Source organism: Halyomorpha halys, unplaced genomic scaffold (genome assembly GCF_000696795.3).
Source record: "Halyomorpha halys isolate HHAL.00 unplaced genomic scaffold, Hhal_1.1 Scaffold725.1, whole genome shotgun sequence".
In the NCBI taxonomy this organism is placed as follows: domain Eukaryota; kingdom Metazoa; phylum Arthropoda; class Insecta; order Hemiptera; family Pentatomidae; genus Halyomorpha; species Halyomorpha halys.
In genome coordinates, this window is record NW_027110211.1 from 809,569 (window position 1) to 830,671 (window position 21,103).

General features: G+C 28.0%; 1 protein-coding gene across 3 annotated transcripts in view; it reads right to left on the reverse strand.

Annotated features, from left to right (window-relative positions):
- LOC106685704 (solute carrier organic anion transporter family member 74D) overlaps positions 1-20,589 on the reverse strand; it is a 256,766-nt gene extending 236,177 nt beyond the window's left edge. For 2 of the 3 annotated variants that reach the window (XM_014428525.3, XM_014428523.2), the window contains exons 1-2: positions 20,509-20,589; positions 7,727-7,766 (exon numbers count right to left, since the gene is read on the reverse strand). The gene's annotated coding sequence lies outside the window, so the exon portion shown is untranslated. The remainder of the gene's footprint in view (positions 1-7,726; positions 7,767-20,508) is intronic. The other variant, XM_067048359.1, reaches the window with a different exon arrangement.
- Between the last annotated feature and the right edge of the window lie 514 nt (positions 20,590-21,103).

Below are 21,103 nucleotides of genomic sequence, written 5' to 3' on the forward strand. Positions count from 1 at the left end.
TATCACTAATAATATTTAAATGTATTCCTATTATTAATAAGTTCACTTGTTCTATTAAATAAAAATATATAGTTTTTAAATAGATTAATTGGTATTGATTAAATTCTCAACAGTCTTTATTATATCAACAGTCCAACGTTTCGGCCAATTCTGCAATCCTCAAGGAGAATCTTAAATTTACACCTCATATCCAATTCTTTAAAAAAAGTTTTGCAGGTTATTCTGCCTAGGCCATTAATTACAAGTTAAATTATCTATTTCGTCATAATTCCATTAATTTTTAAACTTTTTTTTTTTAGATTGACTTAACACTATCAGCTATCATAATATCAACTATCAGTGTTAAGTTGATCTAAAAAAAAAATATATAAAAATTACTGAAATTGACAAAATAGAGTAATTTGACTTGTAATTAATGACCTGGGTAGAATAACTTGCAAAACGTTTTTTAAAGAATGGGATGTGAGGTGTAAATTTATATACATTTCGTATATATATATTTTATTGTTATTCGGATCTGGGTCCTACTCAACAGAATTCATCGCTATTTCAAAAAGATAATTTAAGATTTTTTTTTTAAATTTAAAAATGATCAAAACAGTGGCAGAATACTAACCACAACGAAGGTATGTCTTGGTAAAAATGGAACATATTATTTTTAAACTGTTATTTTTCAATCTACAGTCTATAAAAAAATATATTCGTACAAATAATGCGGGAATTCGTATACTTGCAGAACATGAGGTAAAGATATTACTCTCTTAACTTCGGTTCCATGAAGCTGGATATTAACGCATTGTAACATTTTTTGTTAGTTTTTTTATTATTACAGTACGAATATTTTTTTACAAGATAAATTTACAAACTTGGTAGTTAATTGGGTAAGTTTTATTGGTGAACATTAAAGCGAAAAATTATTTGTTTTAAAAATCACGTACTAGAAATTACTAAACATATTTTTTTTCCTAAATCCTTTGTGTATGAATTATTTATTTACCCACTGTATATAGCAATTAATGACAGACTTACGTAGTCCACAATTTTGCAAACGATATATATAATATTTTAAGAAGCCTAAGCTAAAAACATTTAAACAAATTTGTTGACACTCAAAATTACACAGATCCAGTTCTCATCATCACATCTCTTCCGAGTAAAAATTTTTGTTTAATAAAATCAATATTATTTCAATTAATACTGAATACTTAACTAATAAAATGAATAAAGCAATTAATACAATGATATTATCTTTATAAACGAACATCTGCAACGAAATCAAAAGGTCTCTCATAGCCAATCAGAGCGAACCTGCAACTGCGCATGAGCGAAAAAATTGGTTTTCTCTTCACATAGGCGTGCCCTTGACCTAACTTCTGCACTCAAAAATAAAACCAGAAAGTTGTGTACATATCAAGATCATATTTTTATATTAAAATACATTTATTTGACCTCAGAGCTATTATTTCTTAAACCTATTGGACTAAAAATAGGTATACAAATATCTTAATAAAAAAATAATAAATATATATAAATCTTAATATAAATATAAATACCACTTATATACCAAAAATCATAAACACTGCGATTATATGATAATTTGCAATGAAGTTAATATTTCTTGAATATCACTAATCTGTAACAATTTATAACATTCAATCTTAAACATTTCTCGACCTATATCACAATACAATTTACACATACAATAACATGGAAACAGCCATTTGTGCTGTTATAACTCTAGTACAAAAGGCGTGAGTTGGCACAACAAGATACATAATACCTGAAGACAGGGATATGTTATACCACTCAGGACACGGACTACTCCTTGAGGTTCCATCTTGTGCAGGAAGGAGCAGAAGAATGGTCCAGAGACATCGTGAGCTAGTCAATAGCAAGGTTGTTGGAGGCGCAGCCGTGTCAGACATGCGCACATCCACTATGGGGACTTCAGTGTTTATATCTCGTCGGGAAATCAATACGGTCAATTTTGAAAATATTGCCTACAGATATAGAATATTTTTATATAATAACGTTGACTATATTTAAGATAATAACACTCAATAAACAAAAAGCGCCAGAACTCAAGGAACCTTATTTTTCCAAAATACAAGGTTTTGAATAATTAAAACCCAGATATCAAATTTAACAAAAATTATTCCATGTTAAATGCGTCTCTGCTAATGATTACCTCTAACGATTACTATTTTTATTTTATTTTTACTTTCACTTACCGATATATGGTATATATATAGTAAGGGGATGAGCGGAATTGAGATGGTGCAAAATTTCGAATTCGTGGTTTTCGACGAAAATACACGTTTTAAGTCGAAATAACCAAGTCTCCTAAAATGAGGTGTGGGTGGGGAGGGGGGAGGAGAAGAGGTGTGAATAGCCTGGCTAATACAACGAAAAGTCGTATTAAAATTCAACTTAAATATTTAGGGCATGTGTATGTCAGGAAATTCACAGAAACCTGTTCTTTTAAATCGACTAACAACAGTTCCACTTTATAGATTCGATTTTACGCTTTTTTAAGATTTTCTCAAAAACGCCTCAAACGACTTTCATTAAACCCGGTAAATCAACGTACAACTAAGTAGACTTTAATACCAGTAGGTGTTATCCTCATTGAAATAGTTTAGCAGGTCTTAAATTTATTTTTAAAAAAAAATGTCTTCCTCAAAAGTATCTTTAATTTTTCTTATTTCAAATAAATAACCAGTTGTCATTGTTAATAATAATTAAATACATACTATTACAGAATTTGATATACAAACAAAGGAGAAAAAATAGAATAGTAGAGACAGGAGTTCGAATCGGAAAAATCCTATGCCGATCCCTTCCGATCGCATACAGATGTACACAGCTTTTTTATCTTTTGTTAACCCGTTGTATTCATGACAAAGTCAATATTCGTTATTTTCACATTCAGGAATCTTAAAACACGAATGTTCATAGTAAGTGAATGTTTTGACTAGCGCGTTTCGCCCCAGTCTTTTTTTCATTAGTTTTTAAAACTTATTTAAATTTCCAAAAACACCGATACTGAATATTGAGGTGCTAAAATAAATAAAAATAATAACTAATTTTAACCTATTTCATGTATACAATTTTTCGGACAATTTCCTTCGGCCTTCTTCAAGGCAATAACAGTTGCAATTCAGTTCAGGTTGTCTAACAAGAGCATTCATAATTATGCAGATATTGTTGACAGAGGACTAAGTGTAGATAATTATAACTGGTGGTAAAATAAAAATACACATAAAACGAACTCATTTTTAATGTTTTAATTAAAGTCTCAGCCTACTTTTGCTTCCTTCAGAGCAAAAGAGTGGAACGAGATCAGATAGTGTTGTCAATGTAAAGAGGTGATATTTATTATCTAACCATCCCACACATTTAACAAATAATATAAATCTGTACTATGCGGATCAACAATAACTTTTTCTGATAAATTTAAATAAGTATCATTCCTTATAGTATACAATTGATATAATTATATTAATGCTGAAATTGTATAAACTTAGGATTAATGAGATATTTTTAAATATGGTTTGGTTGCTGTATAAAGTCGGTTATAAAATGTTTTTACACTAGAAAGTTTTCTTCTTGTTGTATTAGGATTTTTAAGAAAACTCCCTCCTATCTTTATTTCACACATTTCTTAAACAAATCTTCTCCCACCCCATCATCAGCATCAACAATCTTATCAGTAGTAACAATGTCATTTTGATTTACATCCATAATTATATCTTTAGTCCTTAATTCAAATATTTTACATGGTACACTACCTCTAAGTATTTTAGTTTCACTATTACAGCAGGATATCGGTTTCTAATTTTATTTATTATTTAGATGTATTTAGGAACTGTTAACAAAAAAGTAATTATAGTCTTTAATCGTATTTAAAATGGAATTAGTTAAATACTTTACAATGCTCTACTGTGTGTTATAGCTTTGCCCAGTTAAAGCTCGAGGCCAGGGTAGGCCACACTAAATACACATGAAATCGTAAATTTAATTTTAATAGAAATTTTTAAATTTAATTTTCATCCCTTTAAGGGTTTTTTTTTTAATAACGTTCAATGTTTTTATTTCAAGTTTTTAATTTGGGCTATTTATGTGTGATATTCAATACACAGTAAACCTAAAAATAAAATAACCCCAAAGATTAATAAAATGGAAATTTTAGGTGATGTAAAAGTCATGTTTCAAAATATTACAAGCATTAAAATGTTTGAAAGGGGTACTATCATCTTTCTCATGTCTGGTATATCATTTCCAAAACAGAAAAGCAATTAAATAATTGTCAATTATTATGGCAGATAAGAATAAATATTCAGAAGTCGATATAAAATAAAATAAAAAAATGTTCAATAGCTATTTACTACTACAGATATATATTTAAAAAAATAAAAAAATCTGTGCCGCTATACAAATCATGAAGGGTAAGGAAGTACTCTAACTAGACCAACGGCCGTGCAAAGAGGTGACTTCATGAGGCTAGGTAGACCCCACAGGGTTGACTCAAGGGCTACAGGTAACAGATATTAATTATCTGCCACAGCCGGATTCGAACATTGGTCCTTGGAGTTAGTAGTCCATTATATAAATACTACTACAAATACTGACACAGAAAATTTTGTTTATATCTAAGGACGGGATTTTTATGTTTTCATGATATTTTTAAACTAATTTTATTTAAAATATTACACCGCTTTTATATTTTGTTAATATATTTTTCTTATAAGGACATATTCTATCCCTTATTTCCCATTGAATTTTACAAATTTTAAAATATTTCACTTTTTTTTTTTTTTTATAATTACATATTTTAGTCCGTATTTATACTAATTTAAACGTTTTTTTTTGTAAATTAGAAACGAAAAATAAAATGATAACACAGATACTTCTCAATTATTTTGCGGAAAGCCTAAAATAAACTTTATTAATTATATGAAAGTTTATGAGCTCGGTATTAGGAATTTTGATGTTTTCAAGCAAAAAATCCAAAAATCACGGATATTGAACGAATGAACGAAACGGGACGTGGAGCGATTTTTTGGTCGATATAATCGAACAAGATTTGTTTTTGAAAACTTGCAAATTTATTAATATGGATTACGAATTAAAAGCCATAATAGTTAAATGTATTTTTCTTTTTTAAAATTTCCTTTTAACGAATTAATTATTAATTGTTAATTTTCATGATTTTTAAGTTGAATTTTCCCTTTGGAATTTTTTTATATTAAATATATCTATGTTATTACTACATATTCATGTAAAAATAAACATATATTTTGACCTTTTTAGCATATTAAAATCCTATCCGTATTTATAATCTTCATTGATTTATCGGTTGTCGGCTAAAATGCTCTTCAATGAATAGCATGGGCCATCGGGATGTCCTCAAAATCCGAATCGTCATCAGGACAAACTCATTGAATTTCATTTCGAAGTTTGATTCAGTGTCAAGGACAAAACTTGATATATTCGGCCATGTTTTGTTCCTCTCTTTTTCCTTCCTCCCAAAGTCGAATGTGTTTCGCTCTGAAGAAAACCCTAATGGCGCAGTTAATAATAACCATTCAGTCCTCTATAATTATAACTTAGCATTTGAATAGTTGAGATAGTAATTTTCTGATTCATTTAACAATTGAATTAATAATAAAATATCAAGGTTATTGATGAAACTATGTTTGATTAAGTTCCTCTCCAATTCTGAGTAAAAGATTATGCAGAGATATTTTAAATTGAAAAATAAAGGTTAAATTTATAATTTGGAATAGAGCTGAATAAATGAAGATACTAATTGGTATACCAAAAAATTAGTGGGTGTGACGTAACTCAGACGCCTCAACTACACTGAAGTCAAAAACGGAACTTAGTTTTATTTTATTTTATTCTTATTTCTTTATGTATATATGTTGATTTTGTTTCTTGTTTTTATTTATCCATTAGTATATATACATATATATAGACTATGTAAAGTCAGTTATGTATATCCACTACGTTAGGGCCATCTGATAATGATCCGAAACATTTATCCAAACATTGTTGAGAATATTTAGAACAAAAATAAGATGAAGACAGTTTAAAAAGCATGACTTGGCCATTTTATTCTCTAGGTCTTAATCCTATAGAGGTGATTTGGAAGGAGCTTGATAAGGTCAGGGGTCACACTCCAACTTCACAATAAAACCTTTGGGATCTCTGGAAAAGTTTGAGAGATAATATGACAATTGAGAAGTTAGAAAAATGTATAAAAAGAATGCTACAAGTCGTCAAATCCGTTTTGAAAAGGAGTTTTGATGGAGGATTTTCCGATAAAAAAAGCTATAATTTCATTTTTTTTTTTCTATATTGAGCTGAAATTGTAATTTTATTTCCGTTAGCATATACTAAAAACAATTTTATTTTTATCTTATATGGTCCGAAATGTATTGAATTTTCTCAAAATATGAGGTGGTCCTGATATCAAACCGGCATTAACATATGTCATGTGTATATGTGTAATACATATATATATATATATATATTAGGAAACTATTGGAAGGTTCCAAAACAAAGCCTCTTAGAGTTAAAAAGCAGTAAATAACTAACCTTATCGCCAACTCACTATTAGGAATGAAAAATATAAGGTCATATTGATGTACAGCAATTATAGCACAGCTCAAATCAACACCCTAAAATGTTCTACAAACCAATTACCAGTTATCATACCAAAACAGTTCAAGATATCGTCATTGTAGAAGAAACGTTTCTTACCTAAAATAAAAATTTTAAATTTTAACAAATTTGAGACATACACTACATTTTATTCAAAATTTTCGGCTGAAACTGTTTGACAATAATAGCCTAACAACATTCTTAAGGCAGATATTTATTTTTAATTAATAAAACTATATATTCTGGAATTTGACGAAATTAATTTGCTTCAAGTTTCTTTAATGTAGGAAGAAAAAGCAAACAGTAGCAACATTGAGGAAGAACATTATGGTTCAACAACAAAGACCCAACACTAAAACTTATGTTGATCGCCCTGAATAAAAATCTAATCTAATCTAATCTAAAACTTATCTCATTAAAGAATCTAAAAAAAAACAAAAGCAATTCACAACCTACAGTCAAGACTATTATTTTTTCACTATAACATTTGTAAACTTTTCTCATTTTTTTTTTAATTTAAAAGCCAAGGCTGTCGAATTTTTATTGAAAAAATGAGAGATAGTAAACACAACAATCATTAACAAAACTTAAGAATAATTAATAAAAAATAAACAAAAATGAAGCACAAGATAGAATACTCTCTTTTTGGTCCTTTCGTGATAACGACCTGGTTATGGAACTATCCAGAACGGAAATACTACCCACATATTTTTGAGCTACTCCGAAATCAGTGCTATAAATATATCATTTCAATTTTCATGTTTATAGACATCGTACCATTCCGTAAGTAATTCTGTGTTTGATAGCATTAAAATAAAAATATAATTATGTTTTATAACCTATTCAGAAATTTTTTAAAACTTGTATATTAAATGTATTGTAATTGTATAACGCATATACTTATATGTCTAACTATTTTGTTTTTATATAAATACAATTTGTGTTCTATTAGTTCTTATTGTTGTATGCAAAGAAATAGTTAAATTATATTTATATGAAAGTTATTTATTTATTTTTAAGGCTTTATAATGATGATAAATTAATAATAAATAAATACCTTATATCATTTGCCTGAATTTTCACCGATTGGCCACACTCTGTAATAAAGTAGAAATAATTAATGTTTTAAAGGGTACAAGAACAAAATTAAAATGTTATATTTTTTATTTATAATAATATTTAACATCTTAAAAATAACATTTGATCATGCTAATAATGAAAAATAAACTTGTAGATAGTGCTATGATAAAACTCAAATTCACTAGGCTACCAACACTTTCAATTCATTAAGGCGGTACCTGATGCTGATATAAAAAAATAAATTAAAAAACCTCCAAAAAATAGACAAAAAGAAACACAAACAATGTTTTTCATTAACTTTATTAATAGCTTCTTTTTCGAGCATTCATCAGGTTAATGTACGACTCGAGAACCAGATGTTCTGAAACTCATCCGTTCTTTTTTTTTTTAATTTATTTTATTTTTTTTTGTCTAAACCCGAGAACAACGCCCTTGCAAAGCGCTATTGACCACGTAAACTGCTTTGAAAAAAAAATTATAAAGCACTATATTTTTTTAATATATTTGAGATCCATCTTCTTTTGAGGAAAACTGTAAACTTTTTGGGTAACTTTTTTCGGTAAAATTGACTGGCCGTAAGTGTCAATTTATAGAAGTCCATTTTTCACATTTTTTCGATTTTTTTAAAAATGGCTCGAATGATTTTTATTAAAGTTTGTATATCAGTTAAGTATAATCTTCATTGAAAACAAAGCATAGAAAGATTTTAAATGTCGAGTTAAAAAAACAAACTCTAAATTACCTTTAATTTCGTTAAAAGAAACATTCAACCATCAATTATTGTTATTAGTGATATAAAATGGATAAATAGGAACTATAGAAGAATTTGTTTATGGATAGAAAAGGAAAAATTGAGACAGGAGTTCAAATCAAAAAGTCGAAATGACCGCATTTATATATATATATACTAATTTTTATATAATAAAAGTTTTTTTATTCAAAAACAAAAAAAATAATAATGAAAGGTCAGGGGTTCAGTACTTTGCAAGGAACCACTGGTTTTTTAATAATGGTCATACAAGGAGGTGATTTTTTCAAGATTTTTCCTCGATTAAGGATACCCACTTTATAGAAGCAGAATGGGCCTCTTGAGGGTCCCGAACTCACAGTGTTGACTTAATTATCTGGCATAGCTGAATTCTAACTCGGGTCCTTGGAGTTAATAGTGCCTCTTCCTTACACAGTGGGCCACCCCGCTCCCTGAATTTAATAAAGGAAGTTTTATCACCACAACAATTCAAAAAAGTAATAAATAATGTAAAAATATAGAACATGAAAGGATTCGATAATTAACTAAATGGTTATTACATCAATAGTCAAATTTTACTTTACCTTATCTTTATATGTAAGATAAAGGAATAGATACTTTAAAACATACAAGACTAATTCCATTTCAAAGCCCTAAGGTGAAAATTGAGTGGTGCGTGCACCGCGACGAATTGTTTTATATTATTATCTTAAACCACATAAATATAGATTCTAGTAAATACTAAATTGTTTTACAGTGTCCAGATCAAATCATTTATAGTTTATATAAACCTAGACAAATTTAAAGTATAAAGAATTTAAACTTAATAAAATATAAATTTATAAAATATTTGTTTATGCGAATAGAGTTAATCCATTAATCTCCAAACGTAATTAAATTTCTTATCAATAATTAGCCTGGACTGTTTGGAACACTTGATGATTCTCTTGAGCACGCAGACATAATCCACTGGGGGGATCCTATTCCAGACGCAGCAAGAGATTTCTCCAGCCGGGTAAAAAAGGCAAGGTGTCAAGGCCGCCGAGTCCCTGCCTGTATATTGTGAAATTTCGCCTTCATCGCAAAATGTTATTGTTCGCTCGCAAAAATGTTTCGCTAACTGTGACGATACCTACTCCAATATATCGTAAATTGAATGTGTCGATTTGTCCTGAAAGATTTTATCTCTCCCATGTATTCGGGAGATAACTTTTATTCTTGTTTGTCTTGTTTGAATGTGAAGGACATCACTTGGAAAAAATTTCCCCAGACATATTTATTCCCAAATATTTAGTCCGAAGATAATTTAGAAAAGTAATTTTCTAATTACTCATAAGAAGAAACGATTGTTATTGTAATCAAAATGAGAATAATATTTATCGCGGGGAAAGAAGAAGGAATTTATGATGACAGTATTTAAAACTTTTGAAGACGATAAATTAATTAAACATCAATTTAATCAAAATATGGTAAAAAGATAAATAATAAGATATTTTATTTTTCATTGAATATGATATCCATCAAGAAAGAATCAATTTTTTTTTTGTTAATACACACTGAATATTGTTAATAACTACCTCCAAGGGACCAGATGTATTCGGCCATTTTTGCTGATCGTCATTAAACATCGTGTAAATGTGAAATACGAATTTTACGGATCCGGAAATATACTACTGGATAACCCATAGATCGTAATATCTGAGGTCGTTATAAACCATATCCAGTGTATTTCATTATTTTTTTTATTTTACTGAATATGAGTAATATCAGTTAGCAATTATTATTAACAAATGAATGATTATGCTGAACCAAAAACATGTTATCACAAAAATAACAATTAGTTCAGTAGAATAATTTTAAATAATTGAATTCACGTTATTCTAATCACTTTATAATTTATTAGTAACGTTATGTAAATCATTTTAATGTAAAAATTATTTTTTTTAATCTGTCATTACTTTTTTTTAGACTTAGAGGTGGCAGTAAATTCGGAAAACGTCGGAGGAATGTTTGAGTTCATTTTTTTTTTCCGTAACTCCTTTATTAAAAATAATAATATTAATATATACCTAATTATATATAAACGTAACTGGTTCCCTTTTAAGTTTTTTTTTTTTTTTTTTTTTTTTTCCATATTTATGATTTTCATTGATAGTTTTTAGCATGGATATATATTACGGTCCTGCACTGTTTCTTTCTTCTGTAGTGGCCTACATTTTAAGGAGTTTTTTACTTGTATTTTTGTTGTAGTGGGCGTTCTTGTTTGTTCTAATTTTCAAAAAGTCAATTAACTATTTACTCAAGCTGAAATCAATCGGGAATAGACTCTTAAAAACTTTAATTAAATTTCAATGAACGTCCGAATAATAAATAAATTATTCATGAAGAAATTAAATAAATAACAAAACAAATACGATTCATGTTTTTGTACTATGTTGGTTTCTGAATTGGAAGAAGGTTTTAAAGAAAAAGAAAGTTAATTTTCGCAAAACTTTTAATAAACAATGATGTACTGAAAAAATTAAAAATGCAGAATTACTTTATTTATTTTTGTAATTATCCTTGTTTTGGCTTCGCCATAAGTTGATAAAAAATTGAGGACAATCCACAACTATTTATTTAATTTTCCTTCAGTTGACTAAGACAATATTCAATAATTTTAAATCCAGATTAATCGTCAGTCATGCTATTATGCTCCTAAACTAAAATTCAAAGGGAAGGACAAGTTAGTGATGGACTAAACCGTGCTGAAACAAGGTTTTTAAACAAATATCTAATCCTCCTTGAAAGGTTAATCGTTGTTATAACAATATCTATAGAAATGGAAACAGTTTCGCACATTGTACCCAATATTACATATTCAGTATTGAGCAATAAGACAAAACTGGTTTGAATGCTTACTTCAACAATAAGGACCTTGATAAAGATTATTTGGACATTTGCCGAACTCTTCAGGTTTACTGAATCGAAAAGCTAGTAGCTTTTTTGGACAGCTGAGAAGCGCGTGAAAAAATGGTAAAAAAGTAAAACGGGTGAAGTACAGCTTTGGCCGTGAAAATTCGAAAAATAAAAAAGGACCTGACCGTAATCTGGAAACTCAATCTTATCTGTTCTAATAATGAAATAATAATGACCATCTTTTTGAATATGCAGAAGAATTCTGACTTAAGCTAGAAGAACTGGTTTTGTCATTTTTGCACAGGAAAGGCATTCCTTAAAATCTTAAAGTTAAGAAGAACATGTCTAGAATATTGACAACTTTAAATAATTTACAATACAAAAGTATTCAAATAATTATAAAAGAAAATTTTCAGTTTTATATAGCCTACAATTTAAAATTTTTCCCAGCTACAAAATGACTTATAGGACGCGACAAAAGGACTTCTGCATCGTTCTGAGAGAATGACCCATAATAAAATTATAAGGAAGCGGATATCTGTTAATTAATAAGTACAGATATTATATCAACCACTCCGTCATTTTTTTTTAATTGGAGTAGTCATTACAGGTAGTACATACTACGAGTACATTCCCAAATTGAAACACTCATGAGACATTTTAATCGCATGAGCACTCGTCGTCGAGAATAAATGTAACCTAGTTCCTTCAACGTTTGTTCCTGTATGAAGTTTAATTATAATTACCGTAATTATATTATTACTTGTCTATCAATAAAAATTTGTAAATAAAGGAGTTGATTCTGCCTTTTATCTCCTAGTGGAGCGGCCCTCCCCGTTCTTTGTACCTCCCGACAAGCCTGGGCCAATATTATTCCTTCAACGGATCCAGCCCAACCCCTTATAATGCCATATGGCAAAGGAAGGGCACTAAATACATATGTATATATTTAGATATAGGTTAATTCTGCAATTTAACTATTTAATAAAGGAGGTAAAGAGAAAAAAAAGTTGATTTTGATGTCATTCAATAAATTTTTTATTTCCTTATTTTTTTTACCTTTATATTCCATTATAGGTAGTCCTACATCCCTAAAATAAAAATATTGAATTCGAATTTCAAGACGTGAACTTAATTTCCTTAGTTTCAAACCGCACCTCTACAGCCTCGAATATAGAATTAGTTCAATTCAAGTAGATGCATCTTGATCAATTTTAAAGGTAAAAAATACTCTTCTAATATAAAACAGAAGTGTTCAAGGCCTGATCAGAAAACTAAAAATACAATTTTAAGAAATATGGTAATTACAATTAGGGAAAATATGTATTCCTCACATCAATATGCTTATATTAATATTCACGACGTAATAAGCCAGTAGTTAGTGCAGTAAATGAAAAAATTGTATTATTTGCCCATTTATTTACAAGATATGGTTAATTTTCAATTATTTTTCATTCCACTATTTCCCATGATTACTAAACCATGAATAATTATCATGTGTTTACCATTGCTGTTGCGAATGATTCTAGGAAAAAGTTCAGAATGCTTATTAGGATCAATTATAATGCCAAAGGTTATTTCGGTAAGCTTTAATACCGTTTTGACTGTTTATTTAAAATATCCTATACGTGTGTATTCCATAGATAAAAACGGCTATGTTCGAATTTATTCATTTATATATTTTTGTTTAAAAAATCGAGAAGGGCTTCTGCATATCTTAATTGGTTAGCGTATATAATCATCATTCAATACAATTATCGCAAAGCTGTGACGAATTTGTTTATGTGGAACTATCAGTTTCTTGTAAAAATAGAAAAATCTGTTTTATACTTTTGAACATGAATTATGAATTAAATAAATAAAATGGTATCCTTATTAAGTCTCAACATTCTTTATTATATCAATAGTCCAATCCTCAAGGACAATCTTAAATATAATTCACTCCTCTCATCAAAATTTAAAAAAAATGTTTTACAGGCTATTTTGCTCAGGTCATCAAATTCGAGTCAAAATGACCCTACAATTTTTAGAACTTCATTAATTTTTAAAATTAATCTATAAACACAGATATTTATCTAATAGTGGATAGTGTAGTTTTAATCTAAAATTAAAGTTTTAAAAATTAATGAAGTTCTAAAAAAATTAGTTCAAAAATAGGGTGATTTTGACTTGAATTTGACATCAATAGTCCAACGTTTCGGCCAATTTTATATAATAAATATATAATATAATATTTATATATAATATTATAGAATAAAGAATGTTTGAGACTTAATAAGGATACCATTTGATTTATTTAATAGATAAATACCAGTCTCAAGAATTTGAATAAATTAAATAAAATGAATTATGAATGTAATAATACGATAAACCTGAATATATGTTAAATGCAAACCTTTGCAAAAAGTTTTTAATTATTATTTTAAAATTTAGTATTTAAAATACCAAGTATTTGCTTTTTTAAAATTCAGGGTAGTTTTATAAACAAGTGTTAAATTTGTTAACAGAAGAAGTATTTTAAACACAAAATATTAGATGTATTAAAAACTACTTATATCCAGGTATTTTTATCATTTAAATAGAAAATACAAATACATTATTGTATTTTTTAAATAAAATGGAATAATAAAATAAAAGGTGTAAAATACAGAAAATGTATTACAATTTACATTTTACAAAATTTCATTTGAAAGACTGTATATAAAAAGAAAATAAGTAAATATAGATAGATAATTAAAATATAATGGACAATTGACAGTTGGCAATTTAACCCTCCTGACTCTTGCGATATTTATTAGTCTTAAAATATATGATGCTTTAAACTAATTTCTATTTTATTTTTTTAGGTTGTATAATTCATTTATCTATAAATGAAGAGTTGCGATAACTCTATAACGATTAAATTGGCCATACTTTTTTATTTTAATAATTGCTTGTGATAGTTGATTTTGGTGAAAACCATAATCGAAAAAGTACCGTGCCAGGCTGTTTGGAATTTTTGCAAAATTGCGCTCTTTCAATTTTCTGGTTTTATAATAAACCCTTCAATTTTATTTTATACGGCTATACTTCTAGAAGTTATGACCGTCGAGCTATTTTAGAACGGGACTTTGTAAAACAACCATTCAATTTTATTTTTAACGGCTATACTTCTAGAAGTTATGATCTTTGAGCTATTTTAGAATGGGATTTTCTAAAACAAATATAATTGGGCTTCTTAGAAGTGAGGGCACATTTGAAATGTTTGCTTTCCGCAGGTTGCTTCACATTGCTGAACATTATGACGTCCCTTCAGTGAGATGAGGATCGCACTACCACGAATCAAAAGCATGCCTTTAATTAACAAATTATTCTATGAAATTTTAAATATTTGATCATGGTAAAAACAATAGATTTCCTTTAGCTTTCACTCCAATAATTAGTTACATGAAAAAAAAAATGAGTAATAAAAACTTTTTTGTTGGATATCAAATCGACCAGATTTAATAAAAAGGATCTTTTAAGACATGATTTGAGATTTATATATTTGAGTATAATCTGAATAACTATATATCATAGATATTATCAATCATTAAATATAATAGATACAGTCATAGAGTCTAATAGTAAAAATAAAAAAATTATAGTAAGAAATAACAAATGCTCTTGTATCAGTTATATTTAGTTTGTTTTTACATAAATTTAATCTTCTTAATTTTATAAATAAATCAATCTAAAACATATATATATACATACATATATATTTCATTTTATTTAATCTTATGACAATTATTGTTATCATGTTTTTTGTCCTTCTTTAGTTAGTCAGTATGAGTGACCACTATGAAGTTTTATAATAAATACTATTATTAGTCTTGAATAAAAAAAATTAGATTGAAAAAAGGCTTGTGATATCGACCGCTAGTTAATAGATTTAGTAGAAGAGTTTTGGAGTAAAGGGGCGCTGAAAATACCGAATGAAGGATTCAATCGTTTTGAGACAACCTGATATTACCCACTATTCATTAATTTTATAATTCTAATTAATTTATATATACTGTAGTCATTACATGGAACTGAGAGCGCAGAACCTAAAGCTTGCGGCAGGTCATGAACCTGGAATGTTGGGGGCGTAGGGTAACCGCACGGGAAGATCAGATAAAAAGAGTTGATCGCGTGTTCCCGTTTGTGAATTCTTGATAGCTCTTCCGTTGACCGATATCCACGTCCCAATTAATCTTCATCCTTCATCGTAACTTTATGACCAAGTCTTCCTACTTCGTGTCCATTGGCAGCGGTCAGAATGAAGTATAATTTTAATAACAAAGTTCAACAACCCGAGCAATATAAAATTGGCAATTTTTTTTTTTTAGTTTAAAGAGAATTTATGAAAACCGGACAAAGAAAATCACAAAAATGCAGAGCAGGACTGCTACATCTTTCTTTAACTGACTACAAAAAATCTATTAAATACGGATATGTAGTACATCACTCCAGAACTCTTATAATTTTAATAATAAATTAACTTATAACTCTTAGTTATTTACTCCAATCAGAGTAATTATTATTATTTTTGAGTGATTGTACTTATCCTCCCATTAACCCCGACTATTTTTTTTATTTATTGATATTTACAACTGTATAAAAAAATACAAAAAGCAAATTTGATCATAATGACATAAAGATAATGATATGATACAGCATGTAGAGAAACTACCCAGTAGTAGAACTCTAAAAACATTTTACAATATAAAGTCATGAGGCTATCTTCTTTTCAGGCGCCTCGGAGGATTGCCAAGAATGGAAGAGGAAGCAAGGTTAGAAACTAGTGGGTTTGGGTGGTTAGGGAGTTTATAATGGAAGGAATGATATCGGGTTCGGGCTAGATCGGTTACATAAGGAACATTTAGGTATTTATGGATGGTTTTATTAGTAACAAAATAAGGAACATTGAGGATTTATAAAGGATTTTGGATTGTAAGGATTGGATACGAGAGGAATTCGAAGGTTTAGTGGAACCCCAAAGCTCAACTCCGTATGTCCAGATGGGCCTTATTATAGTCATGTAGATCATTCTTTTGTAATGAGTTGGAAGTTTAGACCGTTTGTCTAGTAAGTGCTGTAATAGTCGAAATCGACGTGCAGTTTCCTGCCTTTTCAGTCTAGTGTGAGGATTCCAGGTTAGTCGTTCGTCAAGGTGTAGTCCAAGATAACGAATCTGTTCTACAGGGGTAAGAGATTTTGAATTTAAATTGCATAAGGGAATCTGTTCAGGATCATGATTAGGTTTGAGGCGTTACATTTCAAAACATAAGGGAATACAATTAAATGTTCAAGAGCGAGTAGAATTGAATAGCTTCATTTCAGATCAAACCAAGTCTATTTTCCAGTACTTAATTTCTTTTTCCTTTCACAGTTATTGTTCGAGATTAACATGAGATGAAAGAATTCTTCCATAATCTCTTAAATCACAAATGATTTGCTAGAGTTTAGAATAAATCCTTTTTGATTCATGATTATCTTGTTCAAAAAATATTAAAATTAGACTTTTCCTGGTTTTAAAATTCTGGCCCCAATTAGGAAATTGGGTTGTCTTAGACTGTATTGTCAGGATATCTAAGTAATTAATAATCCAATAGAGAAGGATACAGTTTGATGCAATTCAAAACTATTTTGACTTTGATTAGGATTTCAATTTATAAGAGTAAATTTGTAATTTATCTATTTTTCCACTGTGCCATATAAATAACTTGTGTCTTTTCATTAGCTTAAAAAATAATAGAACGAAAGAAATTTAACAAATTAGTTTTATTTAAATTAATAATAAATGTATTTATAACTGATAATTACATAATTGTATTTATAAATTTACAACTAATCTAATTTAAGAATTTTAGTAAAATAAAAAAAACATTTTCAGGCGCATTGGATATATTTTAAACTTAGCCTTGTTTTTGTTTTTTCTCAGAAGTTATTTTGAGAAGAAAAATTTCCCTTTTTTCCTCCCTGTAGATCCAAACATATCACATTATCTTGGTCAGATACAATTATGTGGTTTTGAAGTCATACAATTCTTTGAATATCATTTTACAATTTAAATTTTTTTTTTTTTTTTTAATTTAAAATGTTAGTTCTATATTTATAAAAACCATGTGTGTTGAAGGACACGGTAGATTCCAGCAATGCCATGAACAGCTGCCTCCCATAGGGGTACTAGGGAGGGAAAGAAAAACAAATAAGTCTTAAAACTGTTTACTACTTCGTCATAAATTATCCTTTTATTTATTTATTTATTATTATTATTTTTAACAAGGAGATAGATCATTGAAGAAATCGAAAATGAATAAAGAGCTAAACTCTTGAAACGGGAGGTTGCCATTTGGGTAGGAATATAATTTTCAAGGTTTATATATGTTAATAAGCCTAATATAATTAAAAATTTTATTATTAATGTACCAAATCTTAATAAAAAGAAATCGTAATTATTTTGTCTTCACTACTTGTGGCTTAAGAAATTGAACTTATTCAGAGATCTTAAGTCCAATGAGCAATGGATGATTTTATGCTAAATAAGAACTAATTGGAAGCACCAACTGTTGTGATTTGTTGATGGTACCATTGGCGTTATTAATTTTCTTTTTTTTATTTATGAATCCTAATAGCAAAAAGATTTTTAAATTAAAACACTTTTGTTTTAATCTTAATTTTAAAATACTTATAATAACACCCAATAAGTTCGTACCTTTAGTCGATTAACTAATTTTATTTTTATTAAAATATATTAAAATAAATTACAAAATATCATTAACAATTATTTGTACTTTGTTTTTCGATGAATCTTTTTTAATGATTCTTATTTTCTGTATTCAAGCTTTAACTTAAATACAGTTGAAAAAGATATATTAGTATACTGCCCGAAACGTTGTTTTAATTATGAATTATAGAAAATTAGCAATAAAAAATGTTATTTCATCCGCAAAATAATAGATAAAAAGATAGTTATCCTGTAAATTATGTTATCAACAAAATGATTAATTTTGAATTTGAATTTAAATGAGAAATAATGGTAAAAAAAGGGTGAGACATGATAATAATTATAAAAAAGTAATCCTTTTATTCTAAGGAATTAATAGATTTTATAACTAAAATATAAAAAAATGCAAATTAAAACATTAAAGTGATTAAATATGTGTATATGTATTTAAAAATATACAAAACTTTTAATTACGATGTTCTTGAAAGGTCATTAAAGATAAATGTGGCGGTAATTGAGCAGAAATGAAAGACAGTTATTAACTACATGATTAATTTGGACTGTTTTTATTTTTATTTCTACAACTGCTTGAAACATTTTTTTAGTACTTTATTAATTCATATAATTAACGATCAACATTATTGTCATTACATATTTGAATAATATATTTTGAATATAATATAAATAGTAATTTTTTTTGTAATTTTGAAACTGGAAAATTAAATAGTCAGGCAATAAATTCGTTAAAAAATAGTTTTTTTATAAATAAAATTATTTTTTAGTTTTAAATAATAAATTAAATCACTTATTCGGTCCTATGACAAGTACCGTAAGAAGATTATACGATACGAAAATATAAATAATGAGGATAATCATGTTATAAACTTTTAAAAATGATTTAATAAAAGAACAACAAAAATTAATCAATGACAAGCAATACTACATCTCTGTTATCAGTAGGACCCACATAACTGTCAAAAATGAGATTAAGGGGATTATTTCTTCTTAAGACATTGTTATTTTTATATTTAATTATATCTGAAAAAATATTCATATTAATATTTCCATCAGGCTTATTAATAAACATATATAATAATAAAGGTATAAGTTTCCCGATTTTTTGTTTCTTCTTTTTCTGTGTTTTTTTTTTTAATCAAATGAAATATTAATAATTATAATTGTTATTAATATTTTTTAATTGTTATAAAAAAATTATTACATCGGAATCAGTAAATTAAAAATGTATAAAGATTTAATTACTAGCATATTTTTTAGAATTATAATTGTAAATTTATAGTAGTGTTTTTTTTTTAATTAGCAATTATATTAACTGATATTTTTGAACATTTAAAATAATAAAACTTTAGAGACGACATTAACAAGGTGTTCTGAAGAATGATATAAGTTGTGTTTATGTAAATATTTCACAAGTTATACCGGTGTCAATAAGACAAATTACCTTGGACCGACGTATGCTTTCACAATGAAATTACGTCAAATAACGGAGGAAAAACTTTTTTAGATGTTTTACATTCCGAAATAATAATGGAAAAACACAAATCCACCATATCAGAAAGGTTATCATTGTCATTTTCGAACATATATCTTTTAATGTATTATTATTATAATAATATTAAATAATATTTGACAAGGATATTCTTTACAAAGTTCAGGGTGTATAAGTAAAATTTTATATTATTTCCCAATGTCAATAAATGAAATTACCTTAGCAACGACATATATTTAATTACGTCAAATAGTGGAGGGAAAACGTTTTTGAAGAAAAATTATGATATCCACAAATAATAAAGGAAAAATATTAAGCTAAAAATAGAAAAGAATTTTCGTAACTTGACAGAAAATTAATTCTTGTTAAACGACTAACACAAAATTTTAAACCATCTATGATTCAAAAGACACAACATTCTTCAAAATAATTAGTGTGTATATAAACATTTTAGAAATTACTCTTATTTTAATGAGATAAATCGTCTTGGTAATGACGAATGTTTTTCTAATGAGGTTTAATCAAATCATAGAGAAAAACAATTTTTAAATATTATTTATTAAATGCCTAGATACTAACGTAAAGACGTAAATCCTACTTTAAGCGTATTAGTGCTAAGAGGATAACAACAAACTATTTTACCATATAATAAACAATTGTATAATTACAATATTATATAATGTGTAAAACATCACGATTGATAATTAAAATTCATTTTGAAACTATTTGATAATGATTTAAAAAGCCGCCAAAGCAATGATGATCCCGCTTTGTAATACATTACAAAAAATTATCAAATTTCAATGAAACAAAATGGCGTTTGTTCAGCTAAGGATAAAGTAAAGGTTATTAAAAAGAGATATACTGACTCACCTGCAGAGAAACGAAACGGAGACCGACAACTCGCAGTCAGAGCGACAATAACGAACAACCCATTCCTGATTGCGGCTAGCCAGCGACTGATGCCCCCACCCAGCCGCATGCGTCCTCTTACATCACCCCTCCCAGCGTCCCGGGGCGTCAAGAAGTAGAGGATTCGTCTAGCAGCTAGGTCTTCATGGTATATCCGTCCTAGGCAAACAATTTATTATTAAAACTTATACATGTAGCCTAAGTAAAATGTTCTTTCTTCAGGTACAATCTAGGAAAAATGGTTTGGTATAGGAAGATCTTCCTCCAACCGTACAAGAAAATGCATGGAACTACCCTCGAAATGGATTGAATTGCTTCAAACGGATAGCATCCCACTTTTGACGCCTAGATGAAAGTTTCATATTGCATATTATGCTCCGTGAGTGATAGTAAATGACTCAAAAGGCTGCGTAGAAGTGCACCTTATGATTGGTTGGTGCTGAGTTCAGGAGAAAAATAAGGTTATGGGGAATTTTGATTCTCCATTTTATTGCAAGATTACTTTTTCGATGAATAAAGGTAAGATTGGCCCTAAAATTGTTCAAATTCAGTTATG